The sequence below is a fragment of the Anser anser genome, assembly GCF_964211835.1.
Source record: "Anser anser genome assembly, chromosome: Z".
NCBI lineage: Eukaryota > Metazoa > Chordata > Aves > Anseriformes > Anatidae > Anser > Anser anser.
The window spans coordinates 46,786,541-46,799,609 of NC_139723.1; the positions used below are offsets into that span (position 1 = coordinate 46,786,541).

The 13,069-nt window shown below is 36.8% G+C and overlaps 1 protein-coding gene and 1 long non-coding RNA gene across 2 annotated transcripts in view; one reads left to right on the forward strand and one right to left on the reverse strand.

Moving 5' to 3' along the window:
• LOC310889451 (guanine nucleotide-binding protein G(q) subunit alpha) overlaps positions 1-13,069 on the forward strand; it is a 132,089-nt gene that overhangs the window by 45,320 nt on the left and 73,700 nt on the right. The window lies entirely within an intron of this gene.
• LOC310889452 overlaps positions 641-13,069 on the reverse strand; it is a 47,993-nt gene continuing 35,564 nt past the window's right edge. Inside the window, exon 2 of the long non-coding RNA XR_014576571.1 lies at positions 641-10,048. This is a non-coding gene — a long non-coding RNA (uncharacterized lncRNA). The remainder of the gene's footprint in view (positions 10,049-13,069) is intronic.

The following is a 13,069-nucleotide window of genomic DNA, read 5'->3' on the forward strand; positions in this document are numbered from 1 at the left end:
AAGCTTATTATCAGATAAAAGAAGCTTTGTTTCCCCGTGGGAATCTGCCAGTCATTGCAGCTGGTCATCCCTCGTTGGTGACATAATGTTGCAGAAACCCAAGAATCTTGCAGGAACCTGGGTTTATGCAGTGGGAAGTCAAGGGGATCCAGGCTTTCAAAATCTATATTGTTATCTGTACTTAATGATGGGTTAGTGTTTTGAGCATGTTGGAAAAAACAATAGTAAAAGAGCCTGTTGAGCTTCCTAGTCTGACTGTGTGCTGGAGCTGTCTGATTTTCCCTCATCCCTCGGAAATCAAAATCAAATATGTAACTAGGATTAAAAAGAAAACTGTATTTGTATGCATATTTCAGCTTGTTGGCTGCATGTTTTTGCTGTATGCAGAGCACCTGACTTGAAAAGTTAATTGGTTGTGAAGCACAGCCATTTTTCTTCAGAATTGTTTTTGGTTGTTACTTTGATGTAGTCCTAATCCTAGAAAAGGTATTTTTAACTTGCAGTATGCTACAGAGTACACGCAATATAGTTACAGTTCAAGTTAAGAGTGTTAAATGTATATAGTGTTTTTCAGTTGGAATGAGTTAGTTTTGGCATAGTACACATCTGGTTAGAGCTGTTGACTTTCTCTAAATACAAATGACTTCCCTGGGAGTCTGTCTTTGTGCTTGGTTCTTTCAGAAGCATTCCCATCAGGTTTTAATAGGGCTGCATGTAAAGTAAAAGTTACCAAATGACAGGGTCTCAGGGGAATTCCTATAAAAATTCCGTGTGGAAATACAGGGGAAATCAATTTTTCTACAACATCATGGAGAAGATGGTGGTCTACTACACATACACTTTGTATACCAGCTAAATTTACTCTAAAGTAGTGACCACCAATCCATTGTTTAATCTACTCTTTCTCTCTCTCTTCTCTCTCTCTCTCTTCTCTCTCTCTCTCTTCTCTCTCTCTCTCTTCTCTCTCTCTCTCTCTTCTTTCCTTCTTTCAGAAAGACTGTTGAAAACAAACTCATTAGTCTAGCAGTGTAGAAAACACAGGAAGGGCACTTCCTATTAATTTGATTCTCATATCAGGAAATCCTATCTCTGGAGAGAATATCTCCAAGTTTGAGTAACAACATATTTTTAGCACAGTACTTGTTTTGCACAATAGTTTAGAAAACTAGAGCTTGTTGATACTGATGTGGTTGTTCCTAAAGAAATGAGGGTTAAGTGACCATTCACCCCCCCCCCCCCCCCCCCCCCCAATTCTTCATGTTTTGAGATAGACTTCGGGGCTACAGTAGAAATGCTTCCCTCTTACTGTACCAATTTTATTTCCTTTAATTGATAATTGCTAAAGTTGGGGTGTTTTGAATCTCTACTCCTGGAATTTGAACTGTTTTAATATCAAAAAGTTCAGTTATTTAGACAGTTGGGGTCTTCGTCTGGTGTTTAACATCTAGTCTGAATTATTTTATATAGTAATCGTAGGAAGAGGCAAGTTTTAAGTTTAGCAAGTTAGTTCTTACAGAGTGCTATTGGTTTCATAGTCTTTAATGTAACAATAAGGGCAGAGACTGAAATGAACTGTCCTGTCATATAGTAATCCAGGCTTTTTGAAAGATTTGTTATGAGAAATTTAACTGATAGTGTTCAGAGTGTGATGCCTCAGACCTAATGGTAGGGCACTGTAACATGTAATGCATTTATTTTTCATGTTAAACTGCAGAATATGAACTCTACTGAGGTTTAAGATAATGTGTCAGGGTGATCTCTCCTCTTAGGAATTTGTCTGTCATAGGAAATGGTGGCTTATGGATGGGTTTTTAGTTTCCTTTTGGGTAAATGTTGCTGTGTTTCTGTTAAAAATAACTAGAAGTCGATAAGTTTTCATATGCTTCTTGAATTTCAAAGTAAGAAGTAGTTTATGAAAAATGGAAAAGCATTTTTTTTCTGGAAATCTTCAGAAGCAATTCTCAAAAGTGCCTGTCTGCAAAATTTTTGTGAGTGTACAGTAGTAAATCATGTGCAACCACAGACATTCAAATGCACATTTTTAACACTAAAATCTATGTTAATTTTTTATGAGCTATCTTTTCAGAAAACCAAACTGTGTATCTATGCTTCTGTCATCCCTTTCAAATACTGAAATAAGAAAATGATCAATTTTTATCTTTTCAGTTCTCAGTTGTCTTCATAGCTGATTGGAAGCCCTTGTTTGAGATAACCTCGTCTCCATTTTTCCCTTTCTAGCATTTTTTAGCATGCCTAATGTTGCTGAAGGTGTGGAATATACACGGGTGGCTTTTTACTTTTTTTCTGCTGTTGTTTCAGAAGTTCCACCAGATAAATTTATTACTATAGTAAAAAACAAGAACAACAATAAAATGTTACTATACCGGACACCTTCTACCACTGTTACCCCTTACTATTCCACTTGTAACTACCAAAATATAAGTTGCTTTTTTGTTCAGTAGACTGTGTCAGCAAAGTGTCACTCAGTAGTGATTAACAGGCAGGAAATCTTGCTTGAGTCCCATGCCCATAGTTTCCTGCGAGACTTCTTAAATATTCATAACAAGATAACTAGTGTGAGGAAAAAGAACAGGCTTCAAGAAAGTTGTTAAAGAGGCTGAAAACATAAATACAAATTTTATTGTAGGCCTGGACATTCACTGTTAAGTTTCTATGAGTGGTTCTGCTGCTGAAGTTGTCTCAGTATTTATGCCTATTGGGAAATTCCTTTGGGGAATGCTGTACAGTGAAAATACACAGGTGTCGGAGATGCTTTTAAAGTCCAGATTCATACCGACACTGTCTTCAAAGCCTTGTTTACCTTGCTACCTTGTTTCTTCCAAGTCAGACAGATCCACTGGAGAAAAAAATAAAAGTACAGACAGAAGTATGACAACAGGACCAGGTTTGGAGCCAGAGTACGTAAATTCTTATCTCGGGTAAACAGTTGGGGTGTTAAATGTGCTAGACCTCTTCAGTGAAATTTGATGTTTTAGGAAAAAAAAAAAAAAAAGGGTTGGAGGAAAGGACCTCCTTCATATACTTTACCTGATATGCAAAGAATATGAAGTATTCAATCCTGAGCAGGAATGTGCAGGGCATGAGGTTTATTGACCCTCAGATGAAGCAGAACGTGTGGAATTTCTGGCCTTTTGTGGTTTGTTGCTGTTACTTAAAAAAACAAAACAAACAAAACCAGAAATGATGTTCTTGGGATGTTGAAATGAAATGCTTATTGGTTTGGAACACAGATAATAAAGTGGTTTTTCAGGCAGATGGAGAAACCCAAACCATGCCATCTGCGCAAACCATTCTTCAGCATCTCAAACCTGAAGCAGAGGCCTTAAAGGAGGTTACGGGATAAAGGGTTTTATACTAATAGTGTTAGTTAAGAATTAATGTGTCTTAGCACTATCAGTAGAACTTAATGGAGCAGTACCCTGAGATGTTCTTCTCCAGGTACTCAACAGTATACAAAACAAGTAAACAGAAGCCTTGTGGGATAATTGAATACTGCTAGTACGAGGGAGCTCCAGTGGATTTCTAAGTTGTTTCCTCATTATATTCAGCTTAAATATTTCATACTTTATCCCCAGCAGAACTGTCAGTTTTAGATACTTTTCCAAGTATAGGGAAAATGATTGTGTATCAGGAGTAAGATAGGTGAGCAGGGTTGCATGCTTCCATGGAGAACTGAGAATATCTTTCTTAAAAGTAAGCTTACAGATGTATGAACAGCCTTCCTTTCCCCAGTAAAATTATAGGTAATTTCACCCATATGAAATAGGAAACTGTCTTAGCCTTCATTTCAATGTAAATTTGAAAATTCAATTTTAGCTACTCTCTTTACAGTGCAGTGAGATTTCTTCCTCCTTTTATATTTTGTTCTAAGATAAGGTATTTTCTAAATATGGTGTTTTAAGTGATTAACTGCCCTTTGCTAACAGGAAGTGATGTTGTATACAAAAGCACTTGTGTGGAGTGTGATGTCCATGTTTCATCCTTCCAGTTCCACCATTTTACTATTTCTTTTACTGTGGAGAATGGGTGTTAATAATACTTACGGATTCTTGTAGATTTTGTGATTGCTCATACATCCTGTAGCTTTTTTGTTTCTTTTCTTTCTGACTTCTACTTCAGATAACGGTTTTCACTTAGTTGTTTTGCTTACAGAGCATATTGTATGTCTGAAATGAAATATTCATGTGAGTGCTCTCTGACAAGGAAAGAGTGAAATAAGCTCAGGGCAACTTTTGTATGTAATAGGGCTTTGGAGTTTATTTTAAGGTAAAAAGTGAGATTTTATATTCTTGGAATGGTTCTGACTTTTTTCTTGATTAACAACAGCTATATATACAATTTCTAATATTAACATAATATATTTTAATATATAGAACGTAAAACTGTAACCATATGTTAATATTGTTATAGAGGGAAATATTTAATAATAATAGCTTCCTAATAATTTAATTTATAAAAGACATGCTCAGGTTATCTAGTATTTATTTTTGAAGTAATGTCAGATTGTAGTATTTTCTTAATATTTTCCTCTGAAACGTTATGAAAACGTATCTTTCCCCCAGCAGACTTTTCTGGGGAACTCTGACTCATCCAGTTGTTTTCCATATATATTACATAGAACTACTTAAACATTGTGAAATCTCATACATTCATGGTTAATTTCTATTAACACAAGGCTTGCATGAAATAAGGTTTACAGCAGTGAATTAAAGAATCTTTAGAAAAATGGACCTTTTTGCAGGTTTTGTCTCTTTCAGTTTGTGCTTTATATTTGATACAAGTGAGATGCAAGAAAGCTTTGTCTTACAATAAAATTCAGCTTTGGCTGAGAAAGTAGGCTAATGTTAAGCAAGAATTTTGAGAAAACACCTTGTTTGGCCCCCTCAATTACGATTTATTTTGTATCGTGGTGTGTATTGTTTGATAGTTACTCATCTCATTCCTTTTTTTGAAAGGTCTTTTGCCCATTTTTTCTTCCTGGTTGAAGTAGGTATGAAGTCTACACTTTGAGCAGATTACATGTTCACACTTCGTTAGCCCAGTCACACCTGCCTGTACTCAGGGTATGGACCCACGTAGCTCTGCTCTTAGACATTGTGTTCGCTATAGGTGATTTCATTAAGGTGAGGCAGGAGGCAAGAATCCAGTGTTTTGTTTCTGGAAAAGAAGGTTAGCAAAACAAAACCTAAGCATGACATTATTTGTGTTACATTTTAATTTATTTTTACAGGTTTATTTCTTTCCTAGAATCAAAACACCAGGATACTGTAGTATGTATCAGCTTTGGTGTTAAAAAGTATATGGGTCTTGACTGTAGATTACTTAATATTATGGTGGTTTTAGGATATTGGATAAACAGGAAAATAATTTACTGTGATCAGGTCACTTTTGTGAACAGTCTTGAGTGTGACAAAACAGAGCTTAGTCTTGAGTTGGAAGGGTAGCTGGTACAAAGAGTTGCTTTTAATCCCTCCTAATACTACTCTAACTGTGGTGTGTCTCTCAATTTCCCTAGTCCCTATCACGCAGGAGGGTTTATGGGGTGTGTGCCCTAGCTGGGAGGGGTGATACCATGGAAAAGCTGTTGCAATGAAGGTTTTTTTCACGCCAGTTAGGGTTTTTTCAGGACGTTTCATTTTTTTCTCATGTGACCTATTGGCAAGAGTTAAAATTTGCCTTCATTGTTTAGACTTCTAAGCTAATTTCTAGATGAAGTGTCATAATGGATTGCACTTACATGTTTTGCTAGTTTGGAGTGTTGGTTGAAAGTTTTCAAAATGTGGATGCATCCTGAATAGTTTGTGTTTGAAGGTGTTCTCTACTTCAGATTTTTTTTTTTTTTTTAATCCAGCAACAGCCACTGGTTTGAGAGCTTACACTCTGTTGTTGGTTTTACAAGCAGATAAATGGGTGTGCTGGATGGGTGACGATACTTTTTGCAAGTGGTCTCTAGCCTTTATCCAGCTATGCGTTTTTCTACCCCCAACCAAATGCTGGCAGTTGTACAGATTGGGTGAAAAGGTAACTGGAGCATGAAAAAGCTGTGGGAACACCTGCTTCCCTTCTGGACTCCAGTCCAGCCAAACGCTGGGTGGGGGAGCGGTGGGGGATGTGCCACGGAGTAAAAGCTATTGACATAATCCTTATGTAAGCCTCATAAATCCTATTGTGGCATTTGGGGTTAATTGTGCCACTTCATGGCTATTTTTTTTTTAAATTTTATTTCTGTTTATCCAAAAAAGATAAAAGCACAGGGATGGGATTTAATGTTTAGTCAAACTTTTCTTATCTAGTCTGTATCTATTTGTAATCTACAGTGGTTTTACTATGTATGTTGTAGAAGAAAAGCATCAGCTTGACCTTGGAAGTATGACTGCAGACTTGTTTTCCTAACCGTATCATTTGTAGGGCCACACTGTGTCATAACGTATTTGTAAAGAGCTTCAGAACAAAGTAGAAATCAGATTTTTATGTGCATGCTTGTATTAGTGCCTTTTTATTCAATTATGATTATTTTTGAGGTAGCCTAGTAGTTTATTCTTTTCTCCTGGCTCCAGGTGCTTGAAACTGGAGAAACACAGTAGCACCAATTATTCAAGGCTCCTTCAAGGATCATTTAAAGTGGAAATCTGCTGTGTACTAAAGAGATAATCAATAGCATTTGTACCTGCAGGATTCAATAAGTAACCTCTCAGCCTACAGTACCAATTTGTAGTTGTGCAGAAACAGGATTTGTACCCAATGTAAGAGTTTTAAGAGGTGGTCTGACATAACTGCACGAGAATTCAGTTTAGTGCAATATTTCTTCCGAATGGAGTGTAGATGAAAAGGTAGTAACAGTTATCAGTCCACTTTTTCAGGAACAGGAAAGAATACATAATTTTTATTGGAAGCTTTGTTGTTGTTGTTGTTTATTCAACTTCTGGTTTTTTTGTTCATTAATTGTATGAATCAAGATGCTATTCCATGAAAAAATCCATTCCTGTGTCTTAAACTGTAACAGCATATGTTGAAACGCCATTTGAGAATAAAACTCATGCCAGAATAATTCATTATACAAGCCTCTGAAAACTAAACTTACTTCTTAAAGGCATGTGTCCCAATCAAATGGGAAGTATGTTGTGCAATTTTAAGTTCTTGGAAGGTAGCCTTTTTCTCTTTCTTTTTTTTTTCATTTTAAACCTCATTCACAAAACAAAACCATGTAATCAGATAAAATTGTGTTTTCTGGGGTGGAATATTTGTGTTTGAGAAACTACATACATTTTTGTACTTTGTCCTTTGACCTTATGCATATGTTAAAGCCGCTTTCATTCAAACTTCACTTCAGCTTCTTTAAAGCTGAAATCTTTTGCTGTAGAGCTATAATTTTTTATTCCCATAAACCCAAAAGTTTATGGGTTTGTTTTGTTTTGTTTTGTTTTCCTTCTTTCCTTTCTTTTACTTTCTCTGTCGTGCTGGAGCTTTTCAATATTGCCTTGACCTTTGAAAGTTAAGAGTAAAAATAAAGGATTGAAAATAAAGCCACTCATAACAGTGCAGAAACATTCTGGATATTACAAATTTTCTTGTGGTCTGTAGTCTGCAAATAAGAAGGGTACAGAACAGAAGGAGATATGACATTAAAAAATATTTTAAGGAATTTTTGATTTAGATGTGCAGTAACAATTTTGGGAAGAAAGTAACTTCGATATTCTCTTGTGTGAAAAAGATGGAGTTTTTTCAACCACTTGTTGATTCATAAACAACTTGTGAAAAGAACTCTTCTGCATCAAAAAAAGTTAAGTGGTTCTTCGGTGGTAATGCAGATGCCACCAGTATTGGACTGAGACATCACTAAAAGACATGAAGAGTGTTTGACCATGTGTGTTTGACATTTATGTACTGTCGTGTGCAGAGTATAAAATGTATTTTATAAAAGAAGATTGGAGTTATATCATAATTGGAGTTATGATTCAAACCTCATTGTAAGGGAAGTTGTTTAAGGATATTTATGAGGAAATTGAGGAATTTGTGATTGTACGTATCTTGTCAGAGGTTGCAAAGGAGCCTGCACAGTGACAATAAAGGAGGGATTTCTGCGAGGGAGGACACTGATGGTGCAGGTAGTTCCTAAACCACCGGCAGGAAGTTTCTAAGGGCCGTTTGTGATATAGAGGGAGCGTGTCTGTTCGTGTGGGCTGGTTAGTTCACAGAATGCCGTTCTTTCAGTGTTTGTGTAATGATACCATGTTTGTGTACAGTTCATTTACTGCTTGTGACCCAAGTCTTCCAGCTCTTGCAGAGGAATCTAAACTTCTGTTGGCATGTTTCCAAACTGAGCCTTGGAATTTTTTGAATTTCTTCAGTAGTTCTAGTGCCACTGACCAGGAAAACAAATGGTGCGATCTCATTATTAGACTCATTGTGAAAGGCTTGATTTCAAACACAAAGTTCTTCAGCAGGGCAATATTTATAAATAAAACTGTCCTAATCAGAACAGGGCACGGCAGCACAGCCTTGTAGCTCACGTCCTTCTTGTGTGATAAACAATGACTTGCACTGGCTGCCCTTGCTATAGCAGTGTAGTCATCCACTGCATTGCAAAATATTTTAAACTACAGCTCCCTCCTGTGAAAAACTATTTTTTTTCTCATCTCTATTTCAGGAAAGAAATTTACATTCTACAGTAAATTTTCCAGCAGATAATTCTAATAGTAGAAGCTGTAGCTCAATAGCTAGCTCGCTCCCTCGTTTCCTGATTCCAGTGGTGTATGTGTTCTTACTGCTATGTTTCTGAGTATCTGTCCCTTTTCGACGCCTGTCATCTTTTGTGGTCTTCCTGTAGAGCTTCCTGTGTACTTCTGTCTGATGATACCATATGAATCAGCATTGTGGGTGGTGTTTTATACATCTGACAAATGAGAAAAATGCAACAATTATTTTATTTTTTCTTTATTCAAGTCAGTCTTATTTAGAGAATTTCTTTCTTAATTCAGATTGGGTTGCATTTGTGTGATCCAGTAGGTGGTTTTTTTGTTTGTTTGTTTTTTAATTTATCATCTGCTAACTAGGATATGCAATACAAAAGAACCTTTTATGAATGCATCCCATGCAGGTGTTATGTCTTGGTGCACTGAAACAGACACCATCTACAGAATCCTTGTCAACATAAAATGCAATCAAATAGTGATTGCTCAACATTTTAATGCAATTTTTCATTGTGTCTTGCATTACTGGTTGAAACTACATGAGAATTAGATTGTATAATTTCTTTCCTCTTCGGAAAGGAATGAAAATTAGATTTCTCATATGAAACTAGCGGGATGAGAGGAAATTTAAACAAATATGCTTTGGAGGGGGTTTGCTAGGACTGTATATAGTGGTATGAAGGGAACAACGCAGTTGAGATGCAGTCTGAATCGTCAAAAACTAGTTTCTAAGGTAAGGGTTAATCCCTGAAGATAGATCTGTTCAGTGATGCTTCTCCAGTGTTCTATTGGCCTTATCAAGTCATTATTCTTCAAACAAAACAGTCAAGTTCTCAGCAGGTACCAAATATATATATTTTTTTCTTTCCTTTTTCCCCCCCCTAAACATGTTATTTTGGCCATTCTAGATTTGGTGATTAGCTTTTCATCATGTCAAGGCCCTTTTTTTCCTTTTTTTTTTTCACCTTGGATATTCTCTGCATCAGATCTTGTCCAGTTGTATTTTGCTGAAGAGGAGGATAATACACAGGAACTGTTAGACTTCTTCTACCTGGTCCCATATGTGTTTTGAACTTAAGTTTTTCTGAAACTTGCTGAATTTCTCAGGGTAGTCTTAATTTTCTCCGTCAGTGTGGATTGTGTAATTAATCAAATGGGATCATTATTTGACATAACCTCGTGTCGTCCAGCTGCATGAAGCTGAGATGGCCGTGGAATACAGACTTCCTGATTCAGTAGCATTTTCGAACACCCCCTTTGCAGAGACAGGGTTATACCAGCTGCAGAGTTCTGGAGATGTTAATACAGCGCTTGTTGAAAATAAGCGTTCCAAGGGACTGTGGAACCAAACAGAAAACAATGCCATAATTCTAGGTCTGCAGTTGGTGGTACTGCACAAAATGCAAAATATCCCTTCTGTAAGATACATGTAAAGAAGGGACAGTAACTATCTCATCCTTACGATGAGCAAAAATGTTATGCATGCTTTTACTGTGAAGTAATTTTGCTTTAGAGACTGGAGTTCATAGATACTTTGAAAGGTTGAATAAAAATGTGCTTAACCAGAACCCTACCGCACCCAAAATTCAGACATCTGTATTCATCTCCCGTCTCCTAATTATGCCTCACTGCATCAGCAGATGAATGTAATGAAAGAAACAAGGATAAATCTTCACTGTTATGATATGTTATGGGTGCCAGCACTGTTACAGTTTATAAATAAAATCAGTAACTGAGCAAAGCATTTTCTTCTGCACTTCATAGAGTTTTTTTTTCCTCAGCACAGCCAGTAACAGAATAGAGGAAAGGCTCACACCCTTTAAAATATTTCTTCTGTTCTGATGCAAGCTTGCCATTTTGAGTGTTAGTGTGTGCTGTATTTCATGTTCTTTTTTACAGCATCTTGATAAGCAGAGGCCTGTACTGTTAAAGACCAATAGGTCGGCCTGAAATAGTAATAAATAGACTTCAAAATGAAGCATAGCACTGGAGAGGTGTTCAGAGCTGTTATGCAGAAAGGGTAGAGCTATTCCTCCCTCCTTTCCAGTGTGCTGGGCTGTGGCTCCATCCAGTGCCCCTGCCTCTGCATCCCTTGCCCCACTTGCAGTAGCACTCTCGTAATGAGCAGTCCCAGAATAACCCCATATCTGATTTACGGTGCAGAGTCATGAGTGGAAAGCAACCGTGGCATGCCCAGATGCTGAACCATCATGAGCTACAGAATTTCCCATCTGTAAGTGAGCTGTGGTAGGCTGTAAGGATCCTGCTGTCGATCCCTGTCTCTTTCACTGACTCGTGTGGCCACAAGAACGTCAGTTTTACCAGAAACGTTGAAGATGCTTGTTAAAGCTGGGTAATTCAATCTAAATATTCTATAGTAATGCATTAATTTATTTTGATTGCTTAAAGTACTTAGCGTAGCTGCCAATAAGTAAATTGGTTCAGCATATCTAGGAAACTAAATATGGGTCTTGGATTAGATCCCACAGCATTTAGATTAATATTAATGCTATTTACTGTAAAGATATAAAACTTTAAGTGAATGAATTTGAATAAGTCTCTTTCCTCTTTTTGACCTCTGTATAAAATAAAACTGTTTCCTCCTTTAAAAAATCGTTGTACCAAATGTTAATCATACTAGTATGGGGTTCCCTCAAGACTTGTGTGATTGCAGAAGTGAATACCAGAATCACATATTTGTATCTCAGTGACTTGTGCCCCCACGCAGGCAAGCAGAGCTACAGGATCTCCAAATACAGGAGCCAGTCCAGATAATTGTCTGTGGAGTTTTTGGCTATTTGTGACCCACTTGCAACCTCTGTGTCTCCACACTTGCTTCCATTCTCATGCAGTATTCACTTTGTACATGTTTAGAGATGTGGACCACCATGAGCTCTGACAAAGCAGGAAAAGCAGAGTAGTATCTGCCAGACCCATTGAAAGCTGATGGAAGTTAGGTCAGCTCTGAGGAAGTTGTAGCTTAACTTGGAGTAGTGCCTGAAGGTAAAAGCTTTGACAGTCAAGAGGGTATAAAGGTATAAAGGTGATACATTGTTACTGTATGCCTTTTCTTCTATTTTTTTTCCTACCTCTTCTCACTGGTTTTAAGTGTGTTGAGCATATATTGCCTGGCTGGCTTTCTAGATTTGACCTCACACCTCACACGCAACAAGAAAACATTCTAGAAAATGTCAGTCAATACCAGCCCCTTTTTGGGGGGTTATTTTAAATGTGCATTTTTCACTGGCTTGTGAGGTAATGCAGGTAGTTAGATATGCTTTCCACTTGTGAAAGCGAGGAACCAGCTGTTGCCCTGAGCTAAATCAGAAAGTCTGCCTGCTGCTTCAGCAACATGAGTTTTGCTACTAGGTCTTATTTCTTTCAGACCTGATCTGCTTAAGACTTCTTTTTTCTTTTTGATTTATAGAGGTCAATTCTATTCATTCATCTCCAAAACCAGGATGGAAAAATACCTTTTTTTCTTCCTAGTAAACAATGACATAACACTTTGAGATTTAAGGTATAAACTGTTGCCTGATGAGTAATTCTCTGTGTTCACTAGTTTCTGAATTAGAATTTCACACACAGAGGATTTTATTTTATTTTTTATTGTGGCAAAGCGAAATTCTGCTTTATTCACTTTAATGAAATTCTGTATTTTGGATATGAAACAACAGTGATTTAACTACAATTCAACTTGTAAGGAAGGCAATTTGTAAAGAACTTTGCTTATAAAATACTTTTAATATTGGCTATATAAAAGCCAAGATGAAAGATGCTAGCTTTGACAAATGCAGTTTTCCTCTGAAGAATCATAAGACAAACTGCAGACTTAATCTGATGAAGTTAATGTTGCCTCTTCTGGCATCAGTTCTTTTAAATATTTAAAAAGAAAATCTCCATTCTCTGCTAAAATATGTCTGATGGCATTTTAAAGCTTTTTTTTAATAGGTTGCTAATTGTACTAGCAGTTTCTAGACACAGGGAAAGACTTTTGATGTCTTTGTTTTTAATTCCTAAATCTGGATTCAACAAGAGACACAATGGAGCTGCTAATTCCACTTTCAGTTACTTCAGTTACTTTTTTTTTTTTTTGGAGGGGGGGGTGAAACGAGGATAGTAAATCTGTCTTCTGTGATAAGTTGTTACAAGTGAGTCTTAATTTTGGAAATTGCAGGATTGTGAATAGTCAATTTGTAATAAATGCTAATGGTTTCCCTCATCATCTTCCTATTTTCTTCTGCATTACTTTCTCTTCTCATTTTAATGCACTTGCTTTTTAACCTTCTACTGTCGCTGTTTCAATTTTATGAAGATGGAAGAATGCATTTTCGCAACTGAACAGAAGTCAGTCTTAC